We start from the raw sequence: 15,797 nt of genomic DNA, 5'->3' as shown, positions 1-15,797 counted from the left end.
GCAGAAGAAAACAACATAGTAGGTAATGGTCTGTTAGATACAGACAGAGGAACTAGGAAATTTCCTCCTGATATTTCCAAATGGATCCTAGGAACTTGGGTGGCAAAACATGTTTATTGACCCACCCTGACTGCAGTTATAAGAACCTTCATAAAGCTGTTGTAGTTCTGCTGATTCATTGGGGCACTTACTTCACCCTAGCTGAAAAGAGGTGAGATGGACTCTTTATACTGGAAGGGCAGAGAATGCACACAGGAAAACCACAACGGTAGCACACTGAGGAAGCTCAGGTTCAGATTTGTGTTGTGTTATTGTTATTGAGTTTGCCTATAAAGCCAATCTTCAGTAAAGGGGAAGAGTTTGCACATTAATCAGCAAATGGTTTGCATGCTATATTGAGCACAGAGTAAGGGCTCAGCCTGCTGAAATAGCTCAGCTGAAGAACAACACTTGTCTCTGAAGAAACCAAGAAACCAGCTTCCACAGAATTGGGCTGACCCTCCTGATCATGGGGATAAGGTGAACACTATAAACAGTGCAGCCTGATAAATCTGCAGATTCGCAAACAGCAAAACAGCATAAAGCTTCTGTGGACAATTCACACAAACTACTCCTACTTCACAGATGCAATTCAACCGCAGAAGCCCTGAAGTCAACTCTGATTAAGAGTACTTTGCAGCGTTTCTATAGCAGTGTTGGTCCCAGGATATTAGAGAGACATGGTGGGTGAGGTATAATCTTTTACTGGAGCAACCACTGCTTGTAAAAGAGACAAGCTTTCGAGTTTATACAAAGCTCTTCTTCAGGTCTAGGAAAGGTATTCAGAGTGTCACAGCTAAATACAAGGAGAACAGAAAAGAAGTTAACACATGTTGCAAGAGACCATTCAAGGTGAAGTATACAGTTAACACCTCTCCAGTCATAGGACAAAGGAGGGTTAGTGGGTTACAGATTGTTGTAATGAGTGATAAATCCACTATCTTTACTAAGTCCATGAATTTTTGGTGTCTTGCAGAGTTATTAATTTAAGTTCCAAAGGCTCATCTTTTGACGGTGTTGTGCAGGTTTTCTTTGAGGATGAGGACTGAGAAGTTAGATATAGAGTGATCGTTTTGTGAAAAGTGTTCATCCACAGGTGATATGGTGGTTTTGTCTGATCATTTTTCTGTGAGAGTTCATACAGGAACGGAGTATCTTGTTTCACCCACCTAGTTGTTACTGGGGCATTTAGTGCACTGGATGAGGTACACCACATGTTGTAATAGGCATGTGTAGGACCCAGGGATCTTGAAAGATGAGTTGTGGGGCGTATTAATTAAGCAGTGGAGATGTGTCTGCAGATTTTGCATCTGTTGTTCTGCCAGGGTCTCGTGCTGCTTTGACTTGTTTTGTTCTACTCTGTGGGGAGTTTGTTTCTGAATATGAGCTTAGAGACACTTGACGTTGTTTGAAGACCAGATGAGGGGGTTCAGGAAAGGGTTCTTTCAGTATGTGGTCCCCATCAAGCATGGCTTGTAAATGTTTGATGATACCCCAAGTAGTAGAAAGAGAGAGCCTGAAACATGAGGCTTAGTATAAGATGCCTGATCTGAGGCCTGTGGCTTGAACTAAAGCAGTGGTCAAGCCTTGCTGATATAAAGCAAAGTTAGCAAAAGTCCGGTTGCAAGCAGAAGTCAGTTGATCGAACCAACATATACAGGGTAAAGGGTGGTAACTAACCCTGTCAGAGGGGCTATATGTAACTGTTTTGTATCAGTGTATAAAAGAAGGGTCACAGAGAAGCTGTCTTCCAGCCAACGGGGGTACGCAAAGTCCCGCCATTTACTGAGCTGAGTCCATTGTCGCAGGCATACATGTATTATGTAGCACGTACAGGGCACTAATTCCATGCTTCGTCGACAATAAACCTGGCCACGTACATTCACCACAAACCGAGTCTTGTGGTCTTACTGGGCAGTGCGACTGAGGCCTGCTGAGCCAGCTATCTGCGCAGAGCTGGCACATGGGAAGAACACACACGCAGCCAACAACTAACAATACCCCTTATGTGATCTACTGAGGGGTGGTAAGTGACAACTGAAGGTGAGCGGTCAGAGCTTTTTCTTTCCCCCAGTGTTAAAGCAGTTTCTCTCCGGGTATTTGGGGGCCCATTACATGATGCAATCTACTTCTCTGGTGGAATGTCCTTTATTGGTGAAGGCGGTTTGAGTGTATTATGGTACGAGTCCTGGACTTTCTCCTCAGAGCATATTCTGTGGTATCTGAGTTCTTGGTTGTACGTAACACATTCCTCGGTGTGTTAAGGGTGGTTACTAGATCAGTGATAGTAAGTGTGGTGATCAGGATCATATCAAGAAATCTGCTATGCAGAGTCAGGCACTCAGATACCATAGAATATGCACTGAGGAGAAAGTTCGGGATACACACCATAACACACTTAAAACCACCACTCTCTGAGTATTTTTGCAGTTTGAGCTGAACAATTTGCAGGGCTCCAATAACAAAATATAGGTGTAATTAAAAAAACCAACTAAGCACCAAAAGATGAGAAACTGCCATTATGTAGGTACTGTATACAGAATATGCAGAAGAGAAAGTGGTTAAAAGAACTGAGAATTGATGTAAATTAAGCCACAGACAAGCTAATCAGTCATCAGGCACATATATTATCACATCGGTCCCTAAATCAAGAAAGAAGTCAGTTAAAGGCTCATATGCAATCATTGATGAACTCACTAAAGTTAACAACATAGCTACCCAGTTCATCCAATGAGAATCCAAAGCAGATGAGTTCACTTTGACAGGTGGCAAAGGAAAAGCCCGAGAACAAAAAAAAAAAAAAAAAACTTATGCCCACTACCAGTCCCTTGACAATTCTGTGGTGATGTACAATAACAAAATTATTTTCTCTCTCTTCTGATGTAGCTTTTGAATTTTTTGGTCCTCATGATGTCATCAGTTTTTCTTTTCCTACTATATTACCACAGAAAAGAATAGCTATACATATGTAATTCTGTTAAACTGCTGAATCTTATATATCTTACATAGTTATGGCCTGTTCAAACCTCTCTCTATATACTCTTTGATATAATAATTAATAGCCGCCATATTTTTGTGTTCGCTTTATATTAGCAAGTTTTTTATCACCTCCAAAGAAAGGATCAAACTTGATATTAAACCTTTTTATGTCCTGCCTTTTTATTTACATATTGTCAAAGTGTATAATATTTGTTTCCTTCTGGATAGACAAAACTTTATTCTCAATTATGTTTATCTTCTAATAACAGGTCATTATTAGAGATGTAATAAGATAAAAATAACAAAATTGTACAGTTAAGACTGTTTGTAAAATTGTACAACTAAAAAAAAAAATCTACAATTTTGTTACTAAGTTTGAACCAAACTGGCTAAAAATCCTCGTGTTCTAAATATATAAAAAACCATACAAAAAGAGTTCTGAACAGGCCTTATTTATATAAGATATAGCATTTTTCTGAATTGCATATTGATGGAGATTCTTCTATTCTGGGGTAGAGTGGTAAGAAAAACAAAACAGTGACGACATCATCAGGTCCAAAAATTAAATAACCACATCAGAAAAGGAAGAAAATGGCATTTTTATTTTCATTGCCCTGATGTCATCTGCATGTCACTTCAACTGTTCCAAGCTGAACATCCCAATACAACACTTGGGTCAACACGATTGCCCTGCAGCCTTTGAAAGCCTGACCTGCTTGTCGCATACAAGTCAGAGGAAATTATTTTACCAGTATATATGGGACTAGTGAGGCTACATGTTTGAAATATAGTTCTAGCTACCTTATTACTAAACAAATATTAAAAGAAGTAGAAGGAATATCAGAGGGCAGCTAGAACGATAGGGAACTCTGGGAATTTAGTTAGTCCAAAAGGTTAAAGAAATTATGGTAGGTCTGTATTAGTTAGAAAAGAAGAGAATAAAAAGAGACCTCTCCGCTGTATATGAAATTCTAAAAGGAATTTAAAGGACAGCTTGATATTCCTTTGAACTTATTTGAACTAGTGTCAAATACAACAGCAAGGAGGCCTCATCTTAAGCTAAGAAAGGTCAGGGGAACAGGGCAGGAAAGGAATTAAGGTGGAATTTCTTTACGCAGTAAACAATAAGTACATTGGATAAACTGCCAGGGGCAGAAATCAAAGCAGCTACGGTAGTATAAATAAAAGTTGAGATGAGCCATTAGTCCTGCACTAATTTTTCAGTGAAGTATGAAAACAGACAGTAATTAATATTTTTACTCAAAATGTATTATTGTTTCACATAACTAGAAAAAACAAACTGCATGCATTTTGTTAAACTGATTGAAAAAATGAATCATCTCACTCTTATTTCTCTAAATATGTTGCTATCACATCAGTAAAAGTATGGCGACTGGTGGGCTCCACAAAATCTTGCCCTATTGAACCTATGTCAATTTACATGTACTATTAGTAGCCATGACATTGCTTCCATACAACCTCAGGCTATGATCCTACCAGATGTCACAAAGCTCAGCAGGGTCAGGTCTTGTCAGTGTTTAGATGGGAGACTCCCAAAGAAAACTCAAGTGTTGCAGAGGTTCTGGTGGGTAATTAAAGTAACTAAATTCTCCCTTACGTTGTCATTGGACAGTTTTCTTCACTTACTGTCCTGGAATGCTATATAAAACTTTTCTGTATACTATAGACAGGCTTGGAAGGATTAGATTTTTACATGTAATTGTCTGTAAACTTCGATTTCACAGTACATACACAAACCAATGAAAAAATGTTTCCATCGGCTTGAGAACTTTGAGTTTGACTTAAAGATATTTACTTTGTATATTTTGACATATGATGTTGATAATTTGTGTTTTAACTATTATAAAGATTTACCTTTTTGAATCTCAACTTCTACTGCTATAAAATACTTAGTCTGCCCCCCTGTTGTCTTAGTCCCGCCCACCCATAATTTCCTGAAATTGTGAAAATATAAAATAGATAAAAATAGAAAAAATGCTTACAAATAAAATCAATGTTTTCTGTCAAAATTATAAAAATAAAAACCAAATTCTGCCAAGTCTAACTATACAACAGCTGCAGTGTTCTCTATACAAGGTGACTGACTAGACAAGCACGTTCGGGAAGTAAACCTCAACCTCCCTACTCCAAAGTATGTGAGTATCAATATTAATTGGAAATTAAAATTGGTCCAAAATTATCCAGTTGTATGTATCCAAAATTTTTAAATGTTTCAGATGTCCCCTGGGGCTACTGGAAAAAAGCAGCCTTATCTGTATACTGTGTTTTCTGAAAATCATGTTGGGATTCTTTGAAATGAAAAGTTTTATGTAAGGTAAGTGTGTAAGATATTATGGTATGTGTACCTCATCTGAAGCAAGCACTCTCCTTCTCAACTACAGAGGTCAGAATTCTGGCTTGGCCAACCCATTCACCAAACTGAGATGGAAGATGAAGACATGCCTCCCCTAAGACGACACAGCATTTACTAGGTTACCCATGCTGACAATTCAGCAATCATCTTGAATGCCAAAAAAAAGAAAAAAGTGACATTCCCATAATATATAGTGATTAACACTCGCAGAGGCTGTTTTACACAAAGTCATGCTAGCTGATTGCCTATGAAGGAAAACATTTTCATATTAATGTCTCTCAAGTTTCTGCATAAAAGTAATGTTCATACTCTACATTATAGAAGCGGTAACACATTTTTCCCTTATATTTCACTTCATTGCTTGACTATAGATAAGAGAAAGGTGGTTATCCCCGAAGGTCTTAACATTGCCTTTCCCAGCACATAATTAGAATACTGGAAAGGCAAAGAATCTCTTGCAGAACTCTCCTATGCCAAGTGTAATTTTTCCAATGCCACTCATGAAAATGAAAATGGAGGATAGTTAAGAGACTGGATATAGCTATTGTTGCCCAATTTAGGGTGTGTTAATATTATGAATTGAAAACTTATTTTCAATATAAATCTATAAACCTATTACAATAAACCAAATACTTAAATTATAAGAAAAGAGAGATAGAGAGATAGAGAGATATGCAAGAAAGCAGGTTAATCCTGTAGGCTACACTATGCACCTTGGACTGTACACTCATTTCTAAGGGGGAAACTGCTTTTTTTAAAATCTGCAACCTTTACTCTTTTTTGATTTAGCTGTTCATATAATTTCATTTACTGCTATGGCCTTCCCTTCTATACAATGCCTGCAGGCACTAATTTTATTTAACATACGGTATATTTGACACCCCACAGGGTGTTAATGAGTGGCCAGCTGCCTGTTGTGATATAAGTAACCGTAAACCCAATGTCTTCTTTACTTCTTTGCTGGTTACAGGTTTTCTATTGTGACACATAAATGTCAACTGGTATGATCAGAAGTAAACAGTCATGACAGACAGGAATAAAGGAACTGACAGTTGAAGGTGCTGATCTCCATCAGGCTTCCACAACTGCTAGATAGAGTGCTGAAGGCTTTGTGGAATGTTCCTGACTAACATAGATCTTTACCTTTAGAAAACATAGCATACCACCTAACCAGATGGCTTAGTATCATCCAGACACATGGACATAAATGTAGACAGAAGAAAAAACTATGAAGGCGCATCAAATGTGTTTGGAAAGGGCAGAATCCGCAGCCAGTCTGCCCTGTGAATCCGCAACAGGTTAGGGAGATATATTACTACCTACAACAGCTTAAATTAACTATGAACATACAAAGAAAAGTCCCATAAAGTTTAAGGTTTCCATTAAATTAAGCTTGTTGGTCAGAGGAGAGGTCAGAAGTATTATATTCAAGTCACGTATTACTCACATGTGGCTTCCTGTGATATTGGACAAAACACATTTCATGGAAGATGTGACTTTCAACTGAAAATGTAGAAAAAGTAAAACACCTTTTGGCTTACACAATGAACCAGATTCTCTTACCACAACTGGCTCATATGCATTACACATACATTGCAAAGAAGCCAGAATCTGCCTATAGTTGGCAACCTGAGAATTCATTGGCAGGGGAGAGGGAAGCGTGAGGAAACTAAAGGATGATGAAAGCTGCTAACTCTCAGCTGGTATAAAACCAGAATAACCAACTCCTGTTCAGTTTTACCACTTCCCACTTTGGTGTTGGGGGTGTAATGCAATTCTCCAATGGCATATATACTCTACAGTGTTCTAACTTATGCCAGAGCTGGTGCAGATAGATCCACAGAATGACAGAGCTGTAAGTAGCTCTGATAACCTCTCCCTCCCTGCACCAAGCACAGGAGGGAATTTGGCCCAATATTTCCTCTCAATAAAATTCTCAGTTATTTGACTTTATTATTGGGAATGTTTATTCCTTACATTTCTGTTCTCAATAAGATATTATAAAATATTTTAGCTGCATTCTTCTGTATATGTAGCCACCTGAAGAAGAGGTGTGTAAACTGAAAAGCTTGTCTCTCTCACCAACAGAAGTTGATCCAATAAAAGATGATACATCACCCATCTTGTCTCTCTAATATGCTGGGACCAACATGGCTATAATAACACTGCAAACAACTCTTCTCTACCTGTTATTTGTCCTCCAACTATTGATCTTGTTTTAAAATATAAACTTTTAAATTACAATGGCAGTGAAAACATCAGTGGAACACAAAGACGAAGATAGCAACGTTTTGTCTCAGGTTTTGCTAAGTGCCAAAGAAATATTAAAAAAATACAAATATACTGCAATAGTTTGGGGACTAAAATTCATATTTGATAAAAAGCATTTCAGTTAAAATGAATTATGTAAAGCTAAATTAAATTTGTGACACTACAAGTGAAAAACCATCCCATAGTTAAGTGTTCCAACCAGTGCCGCCCAGAGGATTCAGGGGGGTCTGGGGCAAAGCAATTTCGGGGGCCCCTTCCATTAAAAGAAGTTAGTTTTGCCGCCCCAAGTGGTGAAGAAAAAAAAAAAGAAAGAAAAACCCAAGTCGTGCCGCCAAAGAAAGAAGAGGACAGGAGGACCTGCCGCCAAATTGCCGCAGAAGACAGAAGCGGAGCACATGAGCTGCCGCCGAAGTGCCAACAATGAGGAAGAGAGGGACTGAAAGTCCCGCCTCCGAATTGCTGCCAAAATTGCCCCCGCCCTGTCTGCGGGGCCCGGGGCAAATTGCCCCCCACCTCTGGGCAGCCCTGGTTCCAACACATGGTAAGAATCGTTTACTAAATGCTAGTTCCACACTTCCTACATCAGGAATATTTGTTTTTAAAAATAAATAAATAAATAAACAAACATACATACTGGCATCAAACAACGAATGTGTTATCAGTACTAATGACCTTAGTTCAGTGGTGATGAAACATTCCCTCCAAAACAATAAATATTGATAGTCGAGTTGCAATGTCTATACACTGTGTTTTCTTTCAGGTCCATGTCAATACTTTCTTAATGTCTCCCTTTCCTTCTCTTTTCTGTCTCCCTCAATCTTTGATGAGTTTAGTTTAAACTGAATTCTGAAATAAATCTTCAAGTTCCTTTCAGAATTCTTCTTCACCTTCTACAGGTTCTGCCTTTCTATTTTTCTAGTTCCTCTTCTTAAAGCCCATTAAAGCTCTGCTTAGCTGGAAGAGTAGAATTATAAGTGATACTAGTATATACTGGAAATTATCCTATATTTTTATCTCTTCCTTTACTGCTTTTTTTTTTTAATTTTAATACATATCCAAAATATGCACTCTTCATAAGTAATGAATAATTAGATGTCTAGTTTTTTGTCTAGTTTTAGTGTCTATTTTTTTGTCATTTGGTATCTTCGATGTGTGGGTGCACACCAGATTCAATAAGCGATGAAGCATTTTACTACAGCTTTGACCTGTGGACCTAGGGAACACCTTTAAAACTACTAAAATAAAGACAGAAGTGTCATCATTTTGATCCCTATAAATACATCCACACATACATATAGTTTCAGAATCTCAGTATTTGCAATTAGTGGGAGGCTGTATCAGTGAGCATGGAAATCTTTTGTAGAAAGGAATTAGAGGGATAGGTCAAATTGTAAGTTTTGGTCAATGAGCCCATTTTTACTCTATTGATTTGTACTAGATAATCTGATTCTCTGAGTTGAAACATATACACAGATGTGATATTGCATTAATTGCAAATTAATTGGATTTTTCCTGCTTTAAAACAGATTCCTTTATATTATCACAGTTTTTAATCTCTGAATTTTGTAAACATTACAAATCTAAAGTCACTGATTTATATCTTAATTCAGATAGGCCGAGTATTTCAAAATAAAGAATTCCAAAGCAGCGTACAATGCAGACTACGAGTCAAACATAAAACAAAAAAAAGTAAAAATGGCCTATACTGTAGTGTATTAATTGTTGGTTTTGGTAATGTAGCTTATTAGTTTTGCATAATTTAAGTTTTAATTCATTGTTTAATTTTTAATTAAGTAGTCTTTTTCAAGATGAGCTTTCTGCTTAGATTTTAGTTAGCCACTAAATATGCTATGTATAAAAACACTGTGGCAAGTATATAGTGCTGTTGTCTATATAATTTCTCTATGATCTCAAACATGAAGACAACCGTTTTAGTTTATATGCTGAAAAACTCACAGCAATTGTAATGTGTCATATAAAGTTTAAATAATTAAAGCCCACTGACAATACTTGAAAACCTAAGGGCCCAATTCTTTAATAGAAAACAAGAGCCAACTCCTTTATACAGAATTCTGCTATGTTTCACTCAAAAATTCTGCCGTTTTTTCTGGGTCAACTACACATATTTGAGAGTTAACTTTTTTCTAATCTAATTTACCCCACCTACTTGAATTACAAAGTACACCAAAAAATATGCAACTCCAAAAAATGGGGAGGATGGGTTGGAGGGGAGAAGACAAGCATCCTCATGTTCAAAAGAATGAGAGCAGATTAGAAATTATTGTTGACCTGCAAAGGGATAAGAATTGGGCTTGAATTTCTCCTCCCTCTATGATGTATAAAGGCAGCATGAATAAAAAAATGTAAAACTCATTTTTTGTTGTTTTCCTTAGGGCTTGTCAGCATATGAAAATTAATCTGAAATAAAGTAGGGTGTGAAATTAAAGTGGATAACTATTCCCAATTAACTCCAGGTGTGGATACACTTATTCCGGAATAAGAGTGCCTTATTCCAAATTAGTTTTATTAGCATTAGACACCCTAAATTCTTCCCACGGACAGGTTTAAAATTTAGGTCTTGTCTCTACTAGTAGACGGTATGGCTGTCTGAAGAACGAGTAGGATTGTGACATTAGAACTCCCAAGGAACACAGAGATTTTCTTACTCAGTTGAGGGTTTTGTTAATCCTTAACTGAATACGAAAATCACTGTTTTAACAACACTTCCACCTATTCAATTTAAGTATTGAGAAAGCTCCCAAATTTTCTCAATCTCACAATGAGTCCTCCAGCAACACAAGGGAAGACCAGACTTGCCATTCCTAATATATCTATGGATAAAAAAGAAACAGGAAAAAATCCTATTGACTAAGCTACCGCACAGGCTTTCCTTACACATCACAAAGAAGCAAATAAAGGTATACACCCAATCTTCATTTTCTTTGGAAGTAACCTGTAAAGTGCCTAAATTAAGATATCCTCGACAAACTTTAGCTACACACCGTTTTTGTACCAATTGAACTATTTTAGCTAGGGGTGTGATTATTTTTGGTTTTTTAACTGGAATACTTATCCTGGTACAACCCCTACTGTGGATGCAGTTTTACAGATATTCCTTATACTATAATATAGCTTATTCCCCTCTCCCATATAGGAATAGCTATACTCATATGAAGCACCTTTTTACCAATATAAACGTGTCCATTAGGTGTGTGGTACCGCTTTAAATTTACCAGTACAGCTAAAGTGGTAAACATTTTATGGGTGGATAAGCCCCTACATTTAACTAATTATGACATTTTACTAGGTCTTAGGCAAGTGTGCCTCTGTACTGCTGTAATGTAGCCACTTACTACAGCGATGGAAGGGGTTCTCCCATTCATGTAGTAAATCCACCTCTCTGAGAGGCAGTAGCTAAGTCGACAGAAGAATTCCTCCACCTACCTAACGGTGTCTATACTGGGGCTTAGGTTGGCTTAACTATGTTGCACAAGGCATGAAATTTTTCACAGCACTGAATGATGTACCTAACTCCATTACTAAGGTACACCAGCCTTAGTAATGTTTAGTGCTTATCCAGACAGGTTTGCAAAACCTGCAGGGTTGGGTTTGCAATGGCGTTCACGAAGTTCATTTCACAGATACAAGTTAACTTGACAGTTCATGTATGGCAAGCTCCAACCTCAAAGAAGAATAACCTCTCGGAGAGGTCCCAAAACAGCTCCAGTCCTTCACGAAGAGATCTAAAGTAATATGAGGGAGTTTTCAGGAGAAACACTGGCTGTTGTGGGAGAGGACGGATTGTTTCAGGAGAAACACTGGCTGTTGTGGGAGAGGATGGATTATAATACACAAATATTAAAGTTGTCATAACATCCTTCATATTCACAAAACACACTAAACCTCAAGTGTAGGCAAAGCTTGAGTTGGTTAGAGGTGTAACAGGAATGTTTTTTTCATCCCTACTTATACTATATAGTATTTTTCAATTTCAAAGCACTTTATTAACATTAATTAATGTATCCAGAGTACCATCCACACCTTGTAACTTTTTCCACATTTGTAAAAAGTATCATAGCAACTGCCATGAACTGTTTCTGAAGTCTCTAAACAATATTTTGCTACAGCACCTTCCATTTGAAGAGTTCAAGCTGTTTACACATATTGATGTAATCCCTCAGCCAGTGTAAGTCAGTGTAGTTCCACTGAAGTCAACGTACAAGTGCTTGCTTTATGCCAGCTAAGGGCCCCTATTAATTATATATCTAATGCCAACAGAGGTGCTTTACACACAGGTGAAAAAAAACCACATGGTCCCTCCCCCAATTCTGCAATGGTGATGGCTTCTAAAGCCCAGATCCTGCAGTGACTTATACACAAGTAACTGTACTCACCAGTATTCCCCATTGATTTAAAAACCTCTGGTATCCCCTTCCTCATACTCCACCTTAGATCCTTTGGGGGAAGTGGGAGGGAGCTCACAGCTAGCTTGGAGATCTTACAAGAAGTTCTCCTTTGAGGTTGGAGACCATTGCACTTGACCTGTGCAGTAAACCTGTACCTGTGAAAGGAACTACAGGGTTCATAAATGAAGGCACCACTGGCTGCCTTTGAGGTGCAGAATGAAGTAAATGAAATCTTGCCCATAGGCTCAGGGTTCAGCTGATTGCCATATTTGGGGTCGGGAAGGAATTTTCCTCCCGGGCAGATTGGAAGAGGCCCTGGAGGTGTTTCGCCTTCCTCTGTAGCCTGGGGCACGGGTCACTTGCTGGAGGATTCTCTGCTCCTTGAAGTCTTTAAACCATGATTTGAGGACTTCAATAGTTCAGACATAGGTGAGAGGTTTATCGCAGGAGTGGGTGGGTGAGATTCTGTGGCCTGCATTGTGCAGGAGGTCAGACTAGATGATCATAATGTTCCCTTCTGACCTTAATATCTTTGAATCTAAGGCGTCACTGTCAGAGACATAAGAGACTTGTCCTATTGGAGGAGAGATCCATAAAGACAGGCCACGCATGACCACAGAGCAGAATATGCTACAGACCAGCTCATATGGAGCAGAGATAGACAGGGTGAAGCTGCTCAAGCCTCAGCACTGTTTGAATAAGCTGTCCTGTCCCATACACCTGGGTGGTAGAGCAGTAAGATGCTCAGGAGAAAACCAGGTTGTAGTAAACAAAGTTGTTGAACAAATTGGTCGAACTACATGCAGGTTACCTCAAACTGTGGAGAGGTCAATTGTTTCTTGGCTAGTTTCCAGTTTAAATTAAGTATTCCAAAGGAATTTGGAGTGGTTAATTTTGCATTGGAAGCTGTTTGGAGGTAATCCCTCAAGGCTATCATTTCAAAGAACTTTCTGCATCAGGGTTAAGAGACAGGCTGGAGCAATTCTAGGGGAAACCTGAAAATCAAGTCTCAAAGTGAATATCTGGAACCAGATAGGTGAAACAGAAGAGAGAAGGTGGAGACTTAAGTGACAGCACTTCACTAGTATCTGATTAATCTAGAATCTAATTAAACTTTTTGTCAGACAGGTTTAGGGGAATCAACATTAGCTATAGGGAATGGTAACTTAGTGAAGGTAATAAGAGGCCCTTATAATGGGAATTCTTATTCCAGAGCTGCACAAACAAGCCAGGTCAGAATTTCACTGGGCTATGAGTTGATCCATCACCTGTGGTGACAATGAAAAGGGCAGTCTGAAAACAGTCAAGGACAAAAGGAGGAGAGGACACAAAAAAGATTGTGTACTGAGCAATCCAAACTAAAAGGATCTCCTCTTTATAAGAACTGTAAGACTATATCTACATGCTTTCTGTACTTGTAAAAGCTGACTGATTGGGTCAATAGGTATATATAAGTAACCTACTTTGTTCTTATATTTATGTAAACAAAATTATTTTTAATAATACTTCAAAGTGTTTGACTTACTAATTTTAATCAGAGAACAGTAGCACATTCAAACAAATTCAATAGAGCTATCATAGAATTTATTTTATAATCTTCAGCTATGTACAGAAGTATTAGAGAGTTGGGGATGAAAGAGAAAGAAGTTTCAGAATTGACATACACTTTGCTGCTGCACAGACAGGCAGCCTGAAGGCTGGATAGGCGAGGGATAAAATGAATCCTAATATTTTCCTTCCTATACTGGTGCTGGTATTTATTTGCTATTTAGAGGATGCAACCACAGAGTACAAAGGCATTGTTCTGGACCAGTAATCTGGCCATGGTGCAAGTGATTAATAAGCAGTTGGTTAAGATGAACAAGGTGATACATGTATAGTACAAGCTGTTGTAGTCCATTACTCAATACTGAATATTAATAGTTCAGCCAAATTTGTTTCAAGCTTTAACAACAATTCTGAAGGACAAGTTTAGGACACCTGCACCAGAGGTATACGCGGAGCATAAATACCAGACTGAAAACTTACACTTTAAATGTTTGGTTGCCCCAGAAGCATGGCAGACACATGGCTCTGGCTTTGCAATTTTTAAGACAAAAAATTATGTTCTTCTGCATGAAGGATTCGTTAGGAAATGTGAAGCTGTTCTGGTAGCTTCGGAGAGCCAAGGATTGTCCAGTTCTTCAATTTCAAATTGCTCTAGAAGACATTTTACTGTTCCTCATGATTATCAGGTAAGAAAATTCCCATGCAAGAGTTTTACAATTGCCAGAATGCTAGCAGAACTGTCCTCACTGTACATTGTTTATTATTCTATGTGGCCTTCAGTTACTTTTAAGGAGACATTAGAAATGGATCAGAGTATGGCAGGCTCAATGGTTGAACTAACTGGGGACCAGGATAGTAACCTGTTTGTTTGGGATTTAACAAACTACATTAAAATGAAAAATTGCATATTTTTATTTTTCTCCTCAGGTTTTAGGGAATACTGTAAATTTTCAGGTGACCATATCTATTGATATATATGGCAAAATGGGCAAGTTTTTAAGGGCACCACTACATTTCATGATCAGGGTTGGCCTTCTGCTGTAGTTTTGGGTCCGGGAGATTCAGGAAGAATAAAAGGACACTCAAAATACTCGCAAAAAGAAAAGGAGTACTTGTGGCACCTTAGAGACTAACCAATTTATTTGAGCATAAGCTTTTGTGAGCTACAGCTCACTTCATCGAATGCATACTGTGGAAAGTTTAGAAGATCTTATTATATACACACAAAGCATGAAAAAATACCTCCTCCCACCCCACTCTCCTGCTGGTAATAGCTTATCTAAAGTGATGATTATCATACACATTGTAAGGAGAGTACTCCTTTTCTTTTTGCGAATACAGACTATTACTCTGAAACCACTCACGGCTGTTACTCTGAAACCACTCAAAATACTGTACATTTTGTGGCTCAACCCAATAAACTTTGTGATCTGATTGATTTATTCACTATCAAAGAAACAAAAAAGGGCATTCTGCCATGGCCCAGGCTAGGTTTTCTTACTTATCTGTATGACTTCTGAAGCTCAGTACACATGACAGCATATATATTGGCACAACTCCTACATAAGAATCGCACTTAAATTATTAGCCTCTCTCTCAGTAACAATCTCAAATTACGCAACAGCAAATATACATTAACTCTTTCATAAAAAAATCCAGATTTACAGTGCTACTACTTGCTGACAATGTTCAAAAAGTTTTACAACTACAATGCTCTTATTGCGTTAGTAGATTTGACAAGTCTTTGTAACACAAGAAACTGATCAGAAATAAATAATTCAACAATTATACTACATAAAATAAAAAGCTTTAAGTAAATCCATGGTATAAAACCCTTGTGAAATAAAATTGCATTATTTAAGCATATACACATGATATTACATGGGTCTAGCATTAAAGCAAAACGGTTTTCTAGATGAAGATCCTAGGCTGAATTCCTTTTTTCTTACTAAATAGTTCAGTCTAACATGTGCTGTATGTGCAGTTGGCCCACTATAAAGGGGTGCACAGATGTACTAGGATGCGGGTTTTAGAGAACCTTTCACTTCGGAATGTGGGGAAATATCTTCTGTTAAATCCCCTGTACTTCAAAATGAAAATTTATATCCTCTACTTTTTTAATAAAGGAAATACACCCCACACTAAGGAGGGTTGAGTATTTACAGTGTTGCTTCTCTCCA

At 37.9% G+C, this 15,797-nt stretch overlaps 1 protein-coding gene across 6 annotated transcripts in view; it reads right to left on the bottom strand.

Moving 5' to 3' along the window:
* ZNF407 (zinc finger protein 407) overlaps window positions 1-15,797 on the bottom strand; it is a 462,207-nt gene that overhangs the window by 340,103 nt on the left and 106,307 nt on the right. The window lies entirely within an intron of this gene.

This window comes from Eretmochelys imbricata, chromosome 2, assembly GCF_965152235.1.
Source record: "Eretmochelys imbricata isolate rEreImb1 chromosome 2, rEreImb1.hap1, whole genome shotgun sequence".
Lineage (NCBI taxonomy): Eukaryota > Metazoa > Chordata > Testudines > Cheloniidae > Eretmochelys > Eretmochelys imbricata.
This window is presented reverse-complemented; position numbering and strand designations above follow the sequence as displayed.